General features: G+C 41.2%; 1 long non-coding RNA gene across 5 annotated transcripts in view; it reads left to right on the top strand.

Annotated features, from left to right (window-relative positions):
* LOC133387990 (uncharacterized) overlaps positions 1 to 18,118 on the top strand; it is a 104,652-nt gene extending 86,534 nt beyond the window's left edge. For all 5 annotated transcript variants that reach the window (XR_009763615.1, XR_009763616.1, XR_009763619.1 and 2 more), the window contains one exon: positions 16,317 to 18,118. This is a non-coding gene — a long non-coding RNA (uncharacterized LOC133387990). The remainder of the gene's footprint in view (positions 1 to 16,316) is intronic.
* The last annotated feature ends 764 nt before the right edge of the window (positions 18,119 to 18,882 follow it).

Below are 18,882 nucleotides of genomic sequence, written 5' to 3'. Positions count from 1 at the left end.
AGAAAGGCTCTCTTTTAGACCCGGCCAATTATAGACCAATAAGTTTGCTAAACATAATAAGCAAACTGTATACGAGCTATCTTTATAAAAAACTATTGCATTGGATAAATCTAAACAAAATTTTGGCCCCAGAACAAGCCGGGTTTCGTCTAGGGCATTCAACCCTTGATCATGCCCTTGTTCTGCAACACTTGATAAACAAATATAGTTGCAAAAAGAGAGGAGCCATGTATACGACTTTTATTGACCTCAAATCGGCATTCGATCTGATTTCAAGAACAAGACTATGGGAGAAATTGTCAGCTCTGAATATAGATAGGCGCTTACTATTACTTATACAGGGTCTATATGCCAACACATATTTGCAAATTTGCTGTAATAATATGGGGCATTTAACTAATCCAATTCCTACATTTAAAGGACTAAAGCAAGGCTGTATATTGGCCCCCCTTCTGTTTAATATTTATATTAATGCAGTAGTGGAAAGCCTTGTCTCTACTTCCTCCCACTCTCTGAAATTGGCTGGTGCCTCGAGATTTTGCCTTCTTTATGCAGATGATATAGCCCTCTTCTCTCTAACACCGATTGGATTGAAAAGACTCCTGAGGGCATTTGCTTCTTTTTGTTTGAAGGAAGAACTTGTAATAAATTATGAGAAAACAAAGGTCCTTGCATTTACAAGGAGAAGAATACATCATGTATGGAGAATTAATAATTATTCTATAGATCAGGTTAAATCCTTCAGATATTTGGGAATCGTTTTCCAAGCAATTAGTTCCCAGCAAATGCACTTTAAATATTCATTGCTAAATGCAAAGCAAACAACTAAGGCCTTACTTTCATTCTTCTATAACAAGGGAGGCCAACTTGTTCCACCTATTATAAAAGTTTTTGTAGCAAAAGTTATTCCACAACTACTTTATGGTGCCCAACTATTCATAAGCGAGAATATCTCAAGCTTAGAATCTATTCAAAATTCATTTCTTAGAGCTATCCTTGGAGTACCTTCTTGTGTGCCTAGCTTTATATTGAGGTTAGAAGTTGGCCTTCAGTCTATTGAATCCCTTGTTTGGAAAATGAAAATATTACTATGGCTAAAATTGCTATTTAATCCAAATGGATTGGCCCCTCATGTTCTATTAGATTCCTTTCATTCTCCTTGGGTTAAATCTGTCCTTGATAAAATATCCAAACTAGGATTTTCTCTCCCAATTATTTTACAGATGGGCCTAGATTCAGCAAGTACAGCAATTAAACAGCGTATTAATGACAATGATTTTCAACATCATTTAATGCAAATTAGAAACCGAAGACATAATCCTAAGTTTTTCACTTTAATGATTTATTTATCGACTTTGGAATTACCTAAATATAGGAGAGCTTTTACGTTAGTTAGGTTGAATATACTTCCCTCTGCTTTGTTAATGGGTAGATATAACAAAACACCCTATTCCAAAAGACTATGCCCATGCGGAGCTGATGAGATCGAGACCAATGAACATGTGCTTTTTCGTTGTTCCTTTTATCATGACTTAAGACAGCAAATACTTGTGCCCATTTTAAAGTCATTACCCGTTAGATCAGAAAGATTTTATCCAGACTATTTGCTAGGGGATTTTTCTCCCCAGGTCACTTTTGCAGTAGCTAAATATACATCTGCTGCAATTCATTGGAGAAAGTTATGTGTCAAGTGACAGTTACTTTTTAAATATTTTAAAAATACAATTTCTGTACATATATGCAATTTTTCCTGCCGTTGTTGTTTTTATGTATAACTGGTCTTCGACTGTAATAATAAAGATTTGATTTGGCCTATAATAATTTTAATCACAAGACTTTTTCAACTTAAGCTTCACCACAGCCCACATTTTCATTACAAGCAAAAATTTATTCTCCTTTAGAGAAGTGTTATTTATTAACTGGGCCCAATCTCCTGCAACCTAATGCAAGCCAAGATGGGCATGGATCTAGCAGGCAAGATGTTATATGGTCAATGCCAAACACACCCTGTCCACATCTTCATGTGTCAACAATTGAACATCCAATAAAACTTGCTAAGTGTTGATTATCACTCCTGATATCAAGCTCAGTGCTGACAGGATTGTAGTCAAAATAGGGCCAACAAGAAAAAAAGATGGAGATCTCAGCATGCTCTGGGGAACCCCAGGGTTTGCAAGTGTAAAGAGCACCATATAATAACAGCTAAGGAGGCATCTCCCTCAAAATAGCACAATGAAGTATGCCAACGATTGTCATGTGACTGCTGGAAAACAAAAACAGAGTGCAGAGGGAGAAATGTTCTGCTTGGAGGGAATTGCTAGCTGGATTGTGCTTCTTCTTTTTTTAAGAAGGGAGGATAACCGACAACATTTTGTATACTCTGATTGAACAATGTAGTCCAAGCTGGAAGGGATGCGGGCAATTTTATTTACTAAAAGCTTTACAAAACTGTGACAGCAAACCACTGAGACATTGCAGCAATTGTTGCTGTACAATTCTAAATAACTTAGCTGGAAAAGTAACTGAGCACTTACAGAACTGCACATGGGATTTCAGTGGATCCTGAAGAGATGCAGAATGCAGCTGTGAGACTGAGATAGTACTCTGGAGAAGCAATTCTGATCACTGCCAAAAATCAGAGAAGAGCTGTTACCAGAATTACTTGTGCTTTGAGAGCCATATGAAACACTGTGCTACTGACATCTTTCTCATGGATCATATCTGCTCGGGTAAAAAGATAACGTTGGAGTAGGTATGGCCAAAGCAGAGAGGGACATGGCCTGGGGCCAATGTCAAGAGACAGATGGAAAGGCCTTAGAGCAGGGGTTGCTAATGTGGTGCCTGTGGGCATCATGGTGCCCTTGAGGTCTTCCCCTGTTGCCCATGAAGTATACAAACAATATATACATTTTTGGAAATAAAATAAACAAATCGATGGCCATATCAGAAGACCCATCCTCTCATGCAGATTGGGAATTATCTGGAATGATCAGTCTTTGGGGAGTAAACTAACAGGTCTACCATGGTTGTGGATATTATGAGAAAGTCACATTTCACACATGCACGTACACTTTGATTAGAGTTATTACCTTAATTTCAACTACATCTCATGATCCTTTGTAACTGCTTTTTAATTAGCCAATCCGGGGGCAAGTAACAATCCCTTCCAAGTCAATGGTACAAAACCCACTGTTCTCCTGTGACTCATTGATATCAAGGTGAGTTGCCTGTAAAAACTGCTTGTTCATGTCTGCAAGATTATTCAACTAATATAGGCCTTCACTATCATCAAGTTGTCCTGATGAGAAGGCAAAGCTGTTTAATGCACTTAGTGTTACATTTTTTGTTGTCATTAATACATGTGATAATTTCCATTCTCTTCCTCCTCCCCCCCCTTCGCCTCAGATTTAATTAGGAAAGGGCATCCTAAAACCCTGTAATAATAAAATATGTATTGCCATCAGTCAGTATGGGATTTCAAAAAGGGAAAGCTCGACAAAGTATAGTATGCTGGTGATTCACAGATAACAGTAAAAGAAAATAGCCCTTCAACATCTTAATGTGCTTAATGTAGCACTCACAACTAAGCATTAGATGTTAAAAGCAATTAAATTATTTCAAAGGGAAGCATACCCAAATTTAGTGATTTATTCAATGAAGAATTGATCAAAGAAGACTTATTTATAAAGGGGAAACCTTACATATCCATGTCTATGAAATAAATGGCTACTAGACTTTTTCTCTGTAGGAAGGGGAAGCATTTTTTACTGATTTTCCATTACAGTCTAAGAGGAGCAGTTACATGTGTGTTTGACAATGCTACGTAAAGACAAAGCAATGGCTCCCTGTCTCTGAAAATGTGTCTGCATTATGAAGAAAAGAATGGAGAAAAATCTCTGTCATCTTCCACACACACATTTTCCTTTTTCTGTTATCTAAAGACTTGAAATACATACACTATACACACAAATTCACCAGGGAGACATCATTGGCTGTCCTGCTTAGTAGAAAAAACATGGATTTGCCTCTGCATAAAATGACACAGCCTCCCAAAACTAGGTGCTCTCCAGATCTTGTTGGACTGCAGTCCTCATCAGACCTAAGTATTGGTCATGCTGGCCAGGGCTGATGGGAGTTCAAAATGTTTGAAGGGCATCAGGTTCGAGAAATAGATGTTTGAAGTAAAGCTGCCCCCAAGGTATTGCCTACCGTGAAGTTAAATACAAACTTCTGAAACAAGAATTTTGAGAAAAGGCAAAAGAGTTTAGAAAAGGCAACACATCTCTATGTTTATTTACATATTTATAATCTGCACTTTCATAAGAATATATTGAGGCAGAATGCAGCATATAAAAAAGAAATCAGTAAAAATAACCATTAAAACATTGTTAAAAACATTATTCAAACATCAATAAATACAGATTGGTTAAAAAGAGAACATTCAAATTACAAAGGCCTGTCTAAGCAATATAGTTTTCAAAAGACAATTGAAAGAAGAGAGAGATGGTGTTGGGTTTTTAAAAATCAATCAATTAATGAATCTAAGGCATAATTTTCAAGGTAAAACACCTCACAAAGCAGATTACAACATATTTTACAATCAATTATACAATAAAAACTAAGATTTTAACTAAAGCAAAGCTGACAGTGTATGTCAGTTTTCCCCTAAAATGGAGCAATTGTTAAAAGCCTGCAGTGCTTGAAAGTATAAACTGGTCCGACTGAACAGAGCACTCACACTTGAGATGGGGACAGCCTTGTTGAACTGGGGCTCACACCCCACCACTGTCACTCCTTGATCTTTTTCCTCAAGAGAAAAGTCTTGCCATGGAGGGGCAGGTAACAGGTGGTAGAAGGCTCTTTTAGGGCCTTGCCTTGTGGCAGCTGATGTATAGATGTTCCTTCCTGGGGACATGGAGCCTGATTACAAGTCCCATGATCCGTAGCAGGAAATGACACCTTGCCGCCAGTGAGATGACTCACAGACCTCCTCAGTAAAGATGGATGGATGTTACCATGTTGGTTTCTCTCAGTTTCTCACATTTCTAAACTTGAGGTCTGTTCTCCTCTCCACATTTCCCCTAATAATACTGTTATGAGCATGTGGGGTTGGGATGGGTGATTCCTGTGGGTCTCCAGCCTCTGATTTGGAATCCTGTGCCTTGGAATGAGGAACTCTCTGCTGGTCAAATGAGTCTTTTGTTAACCAAATAGATTGGCCAGGTAAGATAATGGGCCAATTAGTTGCCTAGCAAAGGAGAATGGGCTAGGAAGACCCCTTTTGTCATTTAAAACTCTGTAGGAGAGCCTTCCCCGGACTCCTGACAGCTAGCAGAAGGTGTGTGCTTGCAGTTTCAGTGTGTCTAGAGATTTTGCTGTGGCTGCAGGCCGGCAGAGAGGCTGGCTCGCTGCATCATGGCTGTAGGATGCCCCTGCACCCAGATGGAAAAGCTGGATATTAGACTGCTGATGCCTTGAACCCCTCCATTCTTGAGCTCAGGTTGTAATGTGTGTAAATAAATAAACCATATTTCATAAAGACACCGCAGTCTCCGCTGATCTTCTTCCCAAAGGAAACCAAACCCTGGAGAAGAGCAGGGACCCCCAAAATCTCACCGCTCAGAGATTGGGGGAGGCGTGCAACAATACTTTTTTTGAATGATATGTTCACTAATATAAGCATTCATATGCACACTTTCTCTTAATATACACATTTTTGAACATATGTTGTTAGAGAACTGCATCACAGAATTGGGAGAAGTGTAAATTTTAAAGGATATCTGCTTTTCTGTTCAGGTTTTGTTTCATATTAACATGTAAACCGAACCAAATTTCTACATAAGCCCTACTCCACAGTAGCAAATGATTCCTGGCTTCCTTGCTCCTAGCATCATTGCAATGGGCTGGATCCAGATTCTAGAAAAGACACCAGAAGGTACTTCACATGGTGGAGTAGAGCCATAGCAATAACCTCCTGGCAGCAGTGCCCCTGACACTCCAGCAGAGAGAGGGGCCTGGTGGCAGCAAAGATGGGGCTGTGTGGATGCACCGTTGGGAGAGCTGAATTGGCAGCTCCAGCCTTGTTGACACTTCAGTTCTCCCCTCCTGGTAAGCAGCAGAAAGACTGCTGCTGGGAGGTTATTGCTGTGATTCCCTCCCCCTGGGCAAGCCACTGCTATTTTGAAGGATAATTTCCACCTGGGATCATGGAGCTTGTAATAATTGGAGGTGGGTAGGTGGGAAAGCAATGTTATTAGTTTGCCCTTTAGGAGAAAAGTATGAACAAAGCTTCCCAAAGAGGATTGATAGGACAGACATGTTTAAAGTAAAAATGGAAAGATTTGTTAATTTCAGGTCTCTTGGTTTCTCATTTTGCCACCACACCAAAGAAGACTCGTGACACATATATGGAGAAACGTTATATTTATTAAAATATAACACATAATCAATCAAATTCAAATCAGCCAATTAATGAATATCAAATACTTCGGGCAGGTGAGGCTCAACCTATCTATGAGGGTATAGACCCTCCAAACCAGGAGGCAAGTCAGTCACATCGTACTGCAACTCCCCAGTCAAGGATGTGGGAAAACTTATCCCTCCTTGCAATTGGAGTCAGGTATGTGGTTCCAACCTCCGCATCCTGGCCCTGCCGTACAGGCGTTCACCATGATGCGCAAGCCGGTCCCACGTGGACACTCCCCAGATCCACACCAGACATTATGCCTTGATGTTTTACCAGGGTGTGCCCTTTACCAAAATGCCTCACCCACCTCAATTTTAACCCCAATTACCTCACCTGCCTGAATTCGACGCCACAAGAGGGGATCAGCTGAAGCTTGGTCCCCTCAACCCAGAGAAAACAGAACCCCCAAACCCAACCTATAATCCTCCAATAATAAATCACACCCATTAGATCATTAGATGATGACATAAGGCGACACACCAGAGGCATTAAAGCATCCCAAAGCATGCCCCTCTGAGCCTCCCAGCCAACCGTTGCTCTAGCAGAAAGCTGCAGCTGTGTCCCGGCCAGAGTAGAGAAGGCCCTCCGATGGGCCCAAAATAAAATCGAGTGGCCACACAGGACGACCCTCGCAGGCACTGGAAGGCTCAGCACACCTAAGAAAAGAAAGAACAACACATTAGAATCAATACCTGATATAAGACTTAAAAGCGGAAGAACGCCACCTTCCTATCTCCTGAATATCCTCAACGCTCACGCCCACGAGGGCAGCGGCCATAGCCACCCCAATCTGAAAGGAATGCAGCCCATAGACTCCAGCATCGCAACCACTGGCCAACAAGGTCCACCGAACAACGGCCCAAAATTGAAATTGAGTCAGGGCAGAACCATCCGCATGTATAAAGAGGTAACGCTGGCCCGCTGGCCTGATAGACAAAAATAGACACACTGCAGCAACTGGGCACAATTCAGGAACCTGGAAAACATTCATTGAAATAATACTGCCACGGCCCTTTTGATCAGTCTTAGAGACTCGAAGGGAAAGCCTAACTATGTCAGCACCTAATGTGCAATTGCCAAAGCAGAAGGCTCGGTAGGACACATCATGCTTTGAGGAAGCCAATACTTCACTAGGGCGAAAGGCACCATAGAACATCGTCAGTGTTACTGCGGCGAACAGGTGCGACTCATACGGCGATGAGAACATAGACCTAAATAATGGCAGGATCTGAAGGAGAACATCGGGCGTGATTGGCCTCCTTCAGTCAGCGGGCCTGTGGGCGGAACACGACCAACCCTGAAGGACCTTTCTGACCCTAAAATCTACAGAATGATCCTGCAATCCTCTTGCCTTAGAAATGAAGGCCAGCACAGAGAGGTGTCCGGCGATGGTAGAAACATAATTATTTTGCCCTTTTAAATATAACATAAACTGCAGCAAATGTGATACAGGAATAGGCCATACAGAAGGCAAAGCACTGCTGGCATGAAAAGCCTGGAATGTTCCAAAAGCACGCTGATACGCTCTCTGAGTGTTGGGAGCAAGGGCAGAGGCTATGGCGGCCCCAACTTCTAATTCCCAAGGCTCCACAGGAAGAAAGGGACAGGGACCGAATCCTGAGCTGCTCCTGGTGCCAGTTCCCAGAAACGTGCCATCTGTAAGCGGGAGAGAGCATCAGCAACACAATTCTGTAATCCCGGAACGTGGCGAGCTACAAATAATATATTAAAATGGTTGCATTGCAATACAAAGGCCCGCACCAGGCGCATCACCTGAGGTGATTTTGAAGTCTGGGTATTGACCACACACACTGTGGACACATTATCACACCAGAAACGCACAGTGCGATTTTGGAATGCCAAAGGCCAAATATAGACTGCCGCCACAATTGGGAAGAATTCCAAAAAGGTCATGTTTGAAGTAAGCCCAGAAGCTAGCCACTCCGAAGGCCATCTCTCAGCACACCACTGAGATCTAAAAATTACACCAAAACCAATGCCACCTGCAGCATCGGAATGTACTTGCAGCTCAGCTTCCATTAATAAGTCCTCACGCCAGAAGAAGAGGCCATTGTAATTATCCAAGAAAGTAAGCCACATTTTGAAATCCTCTCTCATTCCCAACATGACCCTAATAAGATGAAAACAAGAACGAACTCCCTTCATAGCGTCACAGAGACGACGAAGGAATGCCCTACCTGGCGAAATGACTTTAGAAGCAAAAACTAAATGACCCAGAAGCTCTTGCAACTGAGCAAGTGTGACCTTTTTTGAAGTCAAAACTGAGCGCAATCTCTGCCTCAATGTGAGCAACTTATCCTGAGGCAGACTGGAAGACTGGGACTGTGTATCCAAAAGAATCCCCAAATATGAAAGGGAAATAGAAGGGCCCTCAGACTTTTCGGGAGCTAAAGGGACACCCAATTCCATAGTTAACTCCTCAAATGTTCGCATCAAATGCAGACAATGAGAAGTGCCTGCAGGGCCAATGAACAAAAAAATCGTCCAAATAATGAGCAGACAAGGAAGAACCAGCCCTTGTCCGTAAGGCCCACTCGAGGAATGTGCTAAAGGTCTCAAATGCAGCACAGGACACGGAGCATCCCATAAGCATTGCCCTATCTACATAATACTGGCCTTGAAAATGAAAACCTAATAAATCAACATCGCCAGGGTGCACTGGGAGCAATCGAAATGCAGACTTTATGTCACACTTTGCCATCAAAGTGCCCTTTCCAGCCTTCCTGACTACCTTAACAGCCTCATCAAAGGAAGTATATCGAACTGATGTATATAATGATGAAATACCATCATTAACAGAGGCACCTTTTGGGAAAGACAAATTATGAATAAGGCGATATTCACCTGGCTATTTCTTGGGAACTATACCGATAGGAGAAATCCTCAAATTCGACAAGGGAGGGTAAGTAAAAGGGCCAGAAATCCTATCAGCAGCTATTTCTTTATTTATTTTTTTGAGAACCACAGGAGCCATACCCAAAACAGAAGGCTGGTTGGCAGGGGAAGTGGGAACCCTCGGGCCTTCGAAAGGAATACGAAAACCCTCTGAAAAACCATACCAAAGGCATCTAGCCGCAGATCTATTGGGATAGCTATTCAATAATCTCACTAGGGGAAGCAACCTAATAGGGCTACTGGCCTTGCAACGTACTGCCGCTGTTGCCGGATCCACGTTTAGGTTGTTGTTGTTCCCCTGAACCCCGGCGAGCTGGACGGGCTCTCTGGCAAGTGGAACTGGGGTGAGTGCCACTGCAGAGTCCACATGCATGCCTAAACCGACACGGGTGCCTATAAAAGCGTCCAGTACTGTTGAAGGTCCAACAAACCTGAGGGGGTTGAACCCGCTGCCAGCCCTGGCTGGAACTGGAGGCTGAAGTCTGCGCACGCACCAAAATATGCCCACTATCAGCTGTCTCCCAATGGGGGTCTGGTTGAAGTCATAGAATGCAGCTAAAGACCAGGATGTTCAACATCCCAACAAAGCGTGGGGTCCAAGGCCGCCCTTTGCCTAAAATTCTCATCGTACCGCAACCAAGCAGTACCAGAGAATTCCCTAAAGGCCCTATGAATGATGTCCTGATATTTAATCAGGGACATGGCCCTGGACTGATAAACCTGAGTCATCACACCCATATAAACAGTAAACACATTAAGCCAATTAGGCCATATGCGATCAACTTTCTTTCTTATCGCTACCTCATGCTCATTCGGATCTGAACCCTGTTTGGGCTTTATTTCAGATTCCCAAAAAAGGAGTGTGAATATATCAATATATTCACCACGCCAAATCTTTTCCTTAGTGGAAGATAATAAGTGATCACCCAATGGCAGGGAAGTATCACCCTGTGGATATACACCAGAAGGAAGAGGCAGCGGAAGAGCAGGTGTACTAGCTGAAGCCACGGACAGCTACCAGGGTGTTACTGCCACAGTGGGCCAAGGAAGCGCAGGCTGCTGTGGAACTAAGACGCCTCCCATATAAACTAAGGGTTGATGTGCTCCACCTAGCGCTTGAGGAGCTGCAGAAAACTGCTGTGTCTGCTGGACCTGCGTAGCAGAAGAATGTGATGGTACACACCACTCACCCGCATAAGCAGCTGGAGACGCAACCACTGCTGGTGTGGCTACCCCGGAAGGAACAGTAGGAAGAGCTTGAATGCCAGGTTGTAGCGGATGCAGTTGTTCTTGGGGAAGGCCAGCGCCAGCGGAGACTGGAAATTGAGAAGAAGTGGATGCCAAAGGTGCCGCAGATGTGTAGACTGGTACCGCTGGAATGGTGGAATCATCTCTGGGCGCTGCCGCTTCAAGGACACCAATTCTGGCAACCAAATCAGAAAGAATGCCTGATTTAGTTGCCTTAGCCGCCAAGCGGGCCGACTTCTTACCTGAAAGGGTGGTGCTAGGCCCTGCCCCTGGCTCTGAAGGATGCCTGCGCTCTCCCTCAAGGGCCTCCACCCAAGCGACCAAAGCATGAATCGTCCCCATATCATCTTCATCATCCAAGGACAGGCACTCCTGCCGCGATGGGGGCACTTAGTTGCCTGATTCACCACTTGAACCCCTCTCTTTTGTTGAGCCTTCTTTGGTGGCATGATGAATTCCAGCTAAACTTAACAATATTAACAACAACAAGAAGAAGAACAACAACAATTATTAGCAATATGCAATGCCGACCAAATGCCTTTATGAAAATAACCCAGTAACTAAATTGACAACAACCTTAAATGTAAAGAAATAAATCACAGGCACCACCCAATTGGCCAAATCAATTAATGCACAAGGAAATTAAAATGGGGGGGGTAAATTTCAAAGGGTGAATCAATTCAATATATCTATATTATTAGTTGTATATATCACTAATTTAAATTTATTTATTCATATACAGAAACAATGTTACTTAATTATACTTAATTATCTATATGGCTTAACTAATTAAATTAAATAACAGAGAAGAGAACTATGGAGTATATTTAAACTTAAATTAATTTTCTTTTCTTATTTTCTCTCCCCCTCTCTTTTTTTTAAATTATATATATATATATATATATATATGTTATGATATCAAATGGGGTAGATGGGGCTAACTTATTAATTAATTGAAACAACAGGGAGCAATTCAATCCCAGCCTCACCCAAACTCGCCAACTACCCGGCTGAGTCTGGAATGCAGGACAATGCTACAGAGAGGCGGGAAATTTAGACAACGCTGAGGCCCTTAGGAGCTGCAGACAAGCTCAGAAAAGCCTCCCGCGCCGCCTCACAGCCGATCCGCCTCACAGCTGATCCGCGGGAAAAGGAGGGAAAATAAATTGACTCAGCGGCAATCAGGGCACCCGGCAGGGCCCTAGAGGCACCGAAGACAACGCACACTGGGGCCGCAGATCAACGCAATGCCGGGAGGGCAGGCCACGCGCCGCGACTATAGCGGCAGCAGACAAATTGGAAAAGCCGCCCTGCACACGCTGCCCAGCCGAGAAACCAAATTAACACAGGCTGCCTCAATCAAGCGCGGCACTGACCTGCAATGTCGCTTAAGGGAGCTGAAAGGACGGCTTCCCCTCGCTTCACAGCTGACCTGCAGTAAAAATGTGCCGTAAATATTTTAACGCTGGAAGGCAGGGAGAACGCCACCCGGCCCCTGATCCCCAGCTAATGCGGGGACTGACTATGAAGAAGGGGGGAAAGGGGGTTAAGGGGGGAAGGCGGTAAAGGAACCCCCCCACCCACTCTGGCACGCCTAAACAATTACAGGGAACTAAGGACAGAAAAACAAGAAAACCAGATAGATTATACGATCACCAGCGATGACTCAGGTTAACACGAGGAAGATCTAGGTAACAGAGCTTATCCACAGCGTGCCGCAAGGCAAAAAAGGCACGTTTTTAGGGAGGAGCAGGCTATATATAGCTGCTCAATCCCTTTCCCAATTGGTCAGGATGCCCCACCTGACCAATTACAAATTTTTCTCGAACCTTCCCAAGTCTTCCCAGGAATAGGGTGGTGGCAAACCCGCCCCTGCAAAAATGCAGAAACGTTATTCTTCCAGTCTTAAATTCAGTTCTCTGCATTTCTGCAGCAATTTGTAATTTTTTAAAAAATCCTCATGAATTCTCCAGTGAGAATGTCTCCCAATAGACTTCCGGGAAGGGCTGCTTTGCCTGTGCTGCCTCTGAGACGAGCTCTTGTCTCAGAAGAAGCTTTTTCAGCTTTAAAATCAGTCACAACGCTCTTTTTGACTGGTAAAGATTTTCTCCCGGTCAGGGAGAAACGTAGAGATCAACCACAAAGCCTGTTTTTGTGGGGAGGACTGGATTTCATTTACTTATGAGAGAAGGTTCAAACTGCAATGCCGGATGGACTTTCATCAAGCTCTTGCTGATTACAGTGACACGTTTATCTTTTCTTTAAAGAAAAACGGACTTCAACAGGCAGATAAGCATCCTTCTTTCTATTTTCTTTTTTTACTTGGTTTAAATTGGTGTAGCAAAAAAGAGATTTGTCAATGAATCAGCTGTGAAGAACTTCTAGGTGAGTTTATTATGGCTTTTCTCTTTCACTAACAAAATTAAGGAGGAAAGAAATTGAAAAAGCTTATCTTTGTTTTTATCGCAAAAAGCTGTCCTGGAGGTGCATTCTAAAGATACCAACGGAAGAGGGATTTCTATTTCGAGGAGGGGGGAACAAAAACTTTTTATTTGGTCTATTTCATTTTGACGAATCTGCTTGTTCACGACGCCACTAATTGTTTTGATGTTGGGAACTAAGTTTGTTTTTGTATTCCTGAATACATAGAGATAAGGCAGGCTGTAATGTCTACACTGATATAAGCAAGCCTGGAACATTAACCCAATTGTGGCTGAAATAATTTTTGTTTCTGCGGTTTTAAGAAAGACAACCAGGAAAGTGATTGAGACCATGGAAGAAATTATGTTTCAGAAAATAATGGCTGAGATTGAGATAACGAAACAAACCCTGAGACAGGGTAGACAGGAGATGAAAATTGAATTTAACAAAATGACGCAGGAGCTTAAAGAAACAATGGATTCTGTGAGAGAGGAGTTTGATGGGACAGGGAAGCTACAAGCCCTGGAGATTGGAACAAATGTGAAATTGGAAAAAGATTTGGAGTTTATGGATGTTAGAAATAAAGTTTACTGTTTGGAATTCAAAGTTGTCTCTGAAGAAATTAATGAAGATTTTGGTGGTAAAGTTATCAATGTCTTGGATAATTTTCTGGACTGGAATGATATGATGGAGCCTGACATAGAAAAAATCTATGGAGTTGGCTACAGATATGTGACAGTGGAGAAACTCTTAAGAAATGAGCCAGTGCATTTTGTAAAAAAGAAGAACAGAGATATGACTTTGCAGCAACATACTCAGAATTCTTGACTGGAATGATGTGATGGGGCTTGACATAGAAAAAAGTTATGGAATTAACTACAAATATGTGACAGAGCAGAGATGCACCCAGAGCAGAGATGTGACTTTACAACAATATTTCAACAACATATTCAGAATTGATTGCAAGGACATATTTGTGATGGGGGAAATTCCTATCAGACTCTTGTTATATGACTATGGCTATGACAGCAAGATCATCATGGGATACTGATAATGGATGAATGGATAATGGAAGAATGGTTGTGGAAATTATTGGACTTGGCAGATTTGACAAGATGGATTAATTGATATGTTTGCTTGGACTATGGCAATGACAACAAGATTATTATGGGACACTGATAACGGAAGAATGGCTACTGAAATTACTGGACTTAACAGGATTATTGAAGATGGAAGATGGAATTAATATAGATAATGGAAGAATGGCTATTGAAATTATTGGGCCTAACAGATTTGAATTAGATGGATTAAGCGATATGTTTATTTGGAGAAAAATTGAAAGATATATCTCTCAAGGAATTGAAACCTCTCTTGGACTTTTTGTGGAAAGAATAAAATAATGTTTATGAGATTTGATGATTAATTAAGATAACTACTGGAGGAAAGTGATTTTATAATATAATTTTAGAGATAGGATTGTTATATATTGTAGACCTATAACTGATCTGCGACAAATCAGAAGTCAACATTTTATTTTATTGTTTAATTGTTTTTGTTTTGTTTTGTTTCTTGTCTTTGAAAATTTGAATAAAAATTAATGATAAAAAAAAAGAATGTCTCCCAATAAACACATTTTGTAGGCGGTTTTGACTAATTTACACATGTTTGCAAGCTGTTTCTCATCATAGGATTTCATTTTCATTTCATTTTTAATTTGTATACCACCTTTCTACACTACTGCATCAAGGTGGTTTACAACCACAGAAATGACAAATGATACCAAAAAAAACACTCTGTCAACCTGTAATAATTCAAAATATAGCTAAAAAATTAGCAAAATTCAAGAATCCATTTCACATATCATATTGACAAAATATTCACAAATAAAGCAAAAATACTTCCATCAATTACCATAAATCATTAAGACTGCAATTCACCCCCCCTTACAATGAGCTGTAGCATCTCTTCTATTACTTCAGCCAGCCTTTCACTGCCAACAGAGTGACATCACTCCATCAGAGCTGATATCCCCTAACCCACAACCAAATGGGTGGGCGAGAGGCTCCACAGTGATATCCTCACCAGCAGAGCATGGTGGAAGCCCCACCAAATACGTGTTCTGGGGGTGGGGCTGAGCAACAGCAGGGGGTTGGTCTCTTTTGTGCATGTTGTCTCTTGCTTGGCTTTCTCTTATGGGTGTCGACAGCAATCTCAGATACAGTGATGGTGAGGTGATCATTTTTGTATGTTGTTTTTGTATATTAATTTCACGCACATATTCATTTTTATGCACACTTTTTTTTGTAAAACATCAGTTGGTTGGTGAACAGCATTGCAAAATTCTAATAAGCGTGAATTTTGAAAGGATGGCTGTGTTTTAGTTCTCAAAAGTGTTTTGGAAATTGAATTTTTTTTAAAAAAAAAAGTTTTATTGTACATGCATAAACACAAACATAGAACAGAAATATAAAATAAGGCCATTCCAGGATGTTACATTATTAGGGCCAATCTTACGAACAGAGCCCATAAAAGAAAAAAATGAGTACATTATGCCATCCATATGTGTCTCACATAGAAACAGGTAAAGATTTATACATCTCACTATTGGTAGAATAGTGTAATTGGTAGAATTGGTAGAGTAGAATAAATTCCCACCATACTGCATAGAAGCACTCTGGATCCTCACTTCTGCTTGTTACCCATAAATCATGGGTCAATTTCTCCAAGATTGCCAAGTTCCTCAGATTTTTATACCATAAAGCTCCTGCTGGGAGGAAGGGCGAGATATAAATCAAATAATAAATAAATAAACAAAATAAAGGTAAGTGAAGGTCCTGAGCAGTTTTCCATTATTGTGCAACTGAGATTCAAGCCACAGCTGGCATCCATGTTAGCAGTTCTTGTGCATGAAACCTTACCATCTGAGAGTCCTGTAAGTTTAACAGAGACAGTTGTGGAGTAATTGAAAGAGTTGTGTGAAGTATCGTTGAAATTTCTTGAGATACTTCCACCCAAAAATCATGAACAGGGGGACACTCCCACCAAAGATGTAGGAATGTCCCCCTGGTCCCATATCCATGCCAAGTAGGCTGGAGATAGAGTTGATGTTATTTGAGATAGTTGCCTCCTTTAAAGCCTTCCCAGTTGGTGATCATCACTACATTAATAATAAATAAATTGGTTAATAATTACATAGTAATAATATTAATAATACATATTGTGGTAGTAAATTCCATAGTTTAACTATGTCCTTTTTATTTTCTAGAATCTGGATCCAATTGATTATAATGATGTCGGGAGCAAAGAAGTCAGCAAGACCCAAGCAACACTGATCTAGATCACAGGAGATGTGAATGTGGAATAGAATAATTTGTTCCAGATGGACTGAACCATAGAAATAACAGGAGTCAATTGACAGATGTGGTGTAGAATCTTTGGCATCAGGGGATTCTATCTGTATAAGACATCTTTGCACTGATAAAAAGTATTCAACTTCATCATGACTAATGGCAGGTAGCTATCTAAACAACAGGCCACTGGCTGTGTATACCGCAACACATACGTTCACAATCAGGCCAAGTCCAAGATGTTAGTGTTTGGTATATACAGCCCTTAGCACCAGATTGCTTAAATGCTCACTTTACTCCATATGTGTCCCATGATATGTTCATTCCGCATTTGCAAGGAGTCCTTCCTTTGGTTTGGCAGCACCTGTGCTCTGGAATGCCCTGTCTATTGACATTATGTGGACACCTTCGCGACAGGTGATGCCTGCTAAAAACCTTTCTGTTTCAGCAGGTCTATCCAGACACATGATTTGGTTACATCTGTTTTTAAATTTGCTTTATTGTGTTGGTTTTTTTTAAAAAAAAAAACACTACATGCTTTTAATTGGTTTTAAATGTTTTAAATATTTTAGATTATTTTAATGGTCTTTTATCACATATGTGTTTGTTACCCTGTGGTCCTTTGGGAGGAAGAATGAGATATAAATTATATTATTGTTGTTGTTCTTGTTGTTACAGTCTTGAAAATGTCCACAAAAATTACTAGCTTGCAATTGATTGATTGATTTTACTAGCCTGGCTGCTAAGAGCCTAATAGTCTCCATTTCTGTGCTGATCTTGGAGGAGGGAGCTTACCCTATGGTCAGCATGGAAATATAGGATGCTAGCCTCCTAGCAGGCTAGTTAAAAAAATTACCTTCTATCAGGTGAGCTGCTGGAAGAGGGATAGAATGACTCATATTTCCTCCACCAGGCTCACTTGCTCACATAGAATTCTTTATTGCTTAATGTTACCAGGAGAGTTGTCAGATAGATCCCTGGTGTACAAAACCCTGTGGGATATGTCTGATCTTCAGAATTAATGTGATATTTACCATGTTTTAGGTCCATCGACTATATAATACGGATTCTTATCTGCAGCCATTATGTATGAATGTGTGAATACTGTCACAGATACACACAAGCAAGCAAGCAAATCCTGTGAACAATTCAAGGGCATCCTCATAATTTTGGATTTCTTAATTACGAGTTAATTATTTAACCAGTACGAGGCTATGACTTGGTAATAGCCTGTGCAGAAGAAATGATTTTGATTAAATGGGTTACAACTGGCGTCATTCCAGCGTAATTTTCTCCTCTTTTTTTTATTTCTTTTGCCAATAATGTGGAAGGAAAATAGAGACCTGGAAGAGATCCAACCCCTGGGACACTCTAATGAATTATAAAAGAGAAATAATTACATAGCATTCCAAAGAAAGGTTTAAGACAGGGGAAGTTTGGTAGTAACAGCTTGGAGAGGAAACTTAAACGGCATCTGTAACAAGTGATTTTGATGGAGCAAAACTGTTTTAATGAACTTGGAATGTGTTTAATATTCTACAGAAGCTTTTAACTTTGCTTCTAAAGCGATGTGGTCGCCCCATTCCTGGTAGCAATTTCCATTAACGAGATATCGCTCTGTGTTATAACAAGGCCTTTGAAGATCAATTATTCTGATGCAGTTTGGTTCTTGATCACCTTCATTTTTCATATAAAAAGTCTTCTGGGAAAAATAAACTAAGCCGACTTATTTTATTATAATATATTTGTGGTTTTGTTGAGTTCTTGCTTTGTTTTGTGTTTTAAGAGTTCACTGGACTATACACCATAGAATCTCAGTCTGTAATGTTGTTACAGGATTGTGGAGGTGGGTTTGGATGATGTCTGTGAGATCCCTTCTAGTTCATAATTGTCTGCCTGTAAGAGATACAATCTGCAGTGGCTAGACCTGCTAGACTGGGCAAAGTTTCCTTCTTTGCATGAGCTAATAGTTTAACCAGGTCAGCCTAGGAGTTAACAGGCTTTTTGAGTGGTCAATCTGCATATCCGAAGGAACGTGGCCACAAGAGATCCTATTGCTACTGAAACTCTTTTCAAAGGAGAGACCTTCCTCCCCCCTTCCTGGAGCGAAGGAAAGGCTTGTGTCTTTTAATCGCATCTTGGGATGAAGCTGGAAAAACAGACAGAGAGACTTGCTTGCTCTCTGTGTCTTTGATGGGCCTTTGGGATCAAGATCTGATGGACTGATAATACCGAGAGTTCCTCCATCTTATGCTCAGGCTGTGAATATGTGTAAATAAACCATATGTCATAAAGACACCACAGTCTCCACTGACATTCATTCCAAGGAAACCAAACCCTGAGTAGGCACAGAAATCCCTGGAAGTCTTGCACTGTTCAGAGATTGGGGTGGCACACAATAATTTAATTAGGGTTAAAAAAAAACAGGTCTAAAGAAAAGCCAAGATGGGTTGGGGAGAAAATTGATCCGAATCTACTAGTAAA

The sequence above is a fragment of the Rhineura floridana genome, chromosome 6, assembly GCF_030035675.1.
Source record: "Rhineura floridana isolate rRhiFlo1 chromosome 6, rRhiFlo1.hap2, whole genome shotgun sequence".
NCBI classification, from domain to species: Eukaryota; Metazoa; Chordata; class Lepidosauria; order Squamata; family Rhineuridae; genus Rhineura; species Rhineura floridana.
Note: the sequence above shows the minus strand (reverse complement) of the source record. Positions and strands in the feature narration are given on the sequence as shown.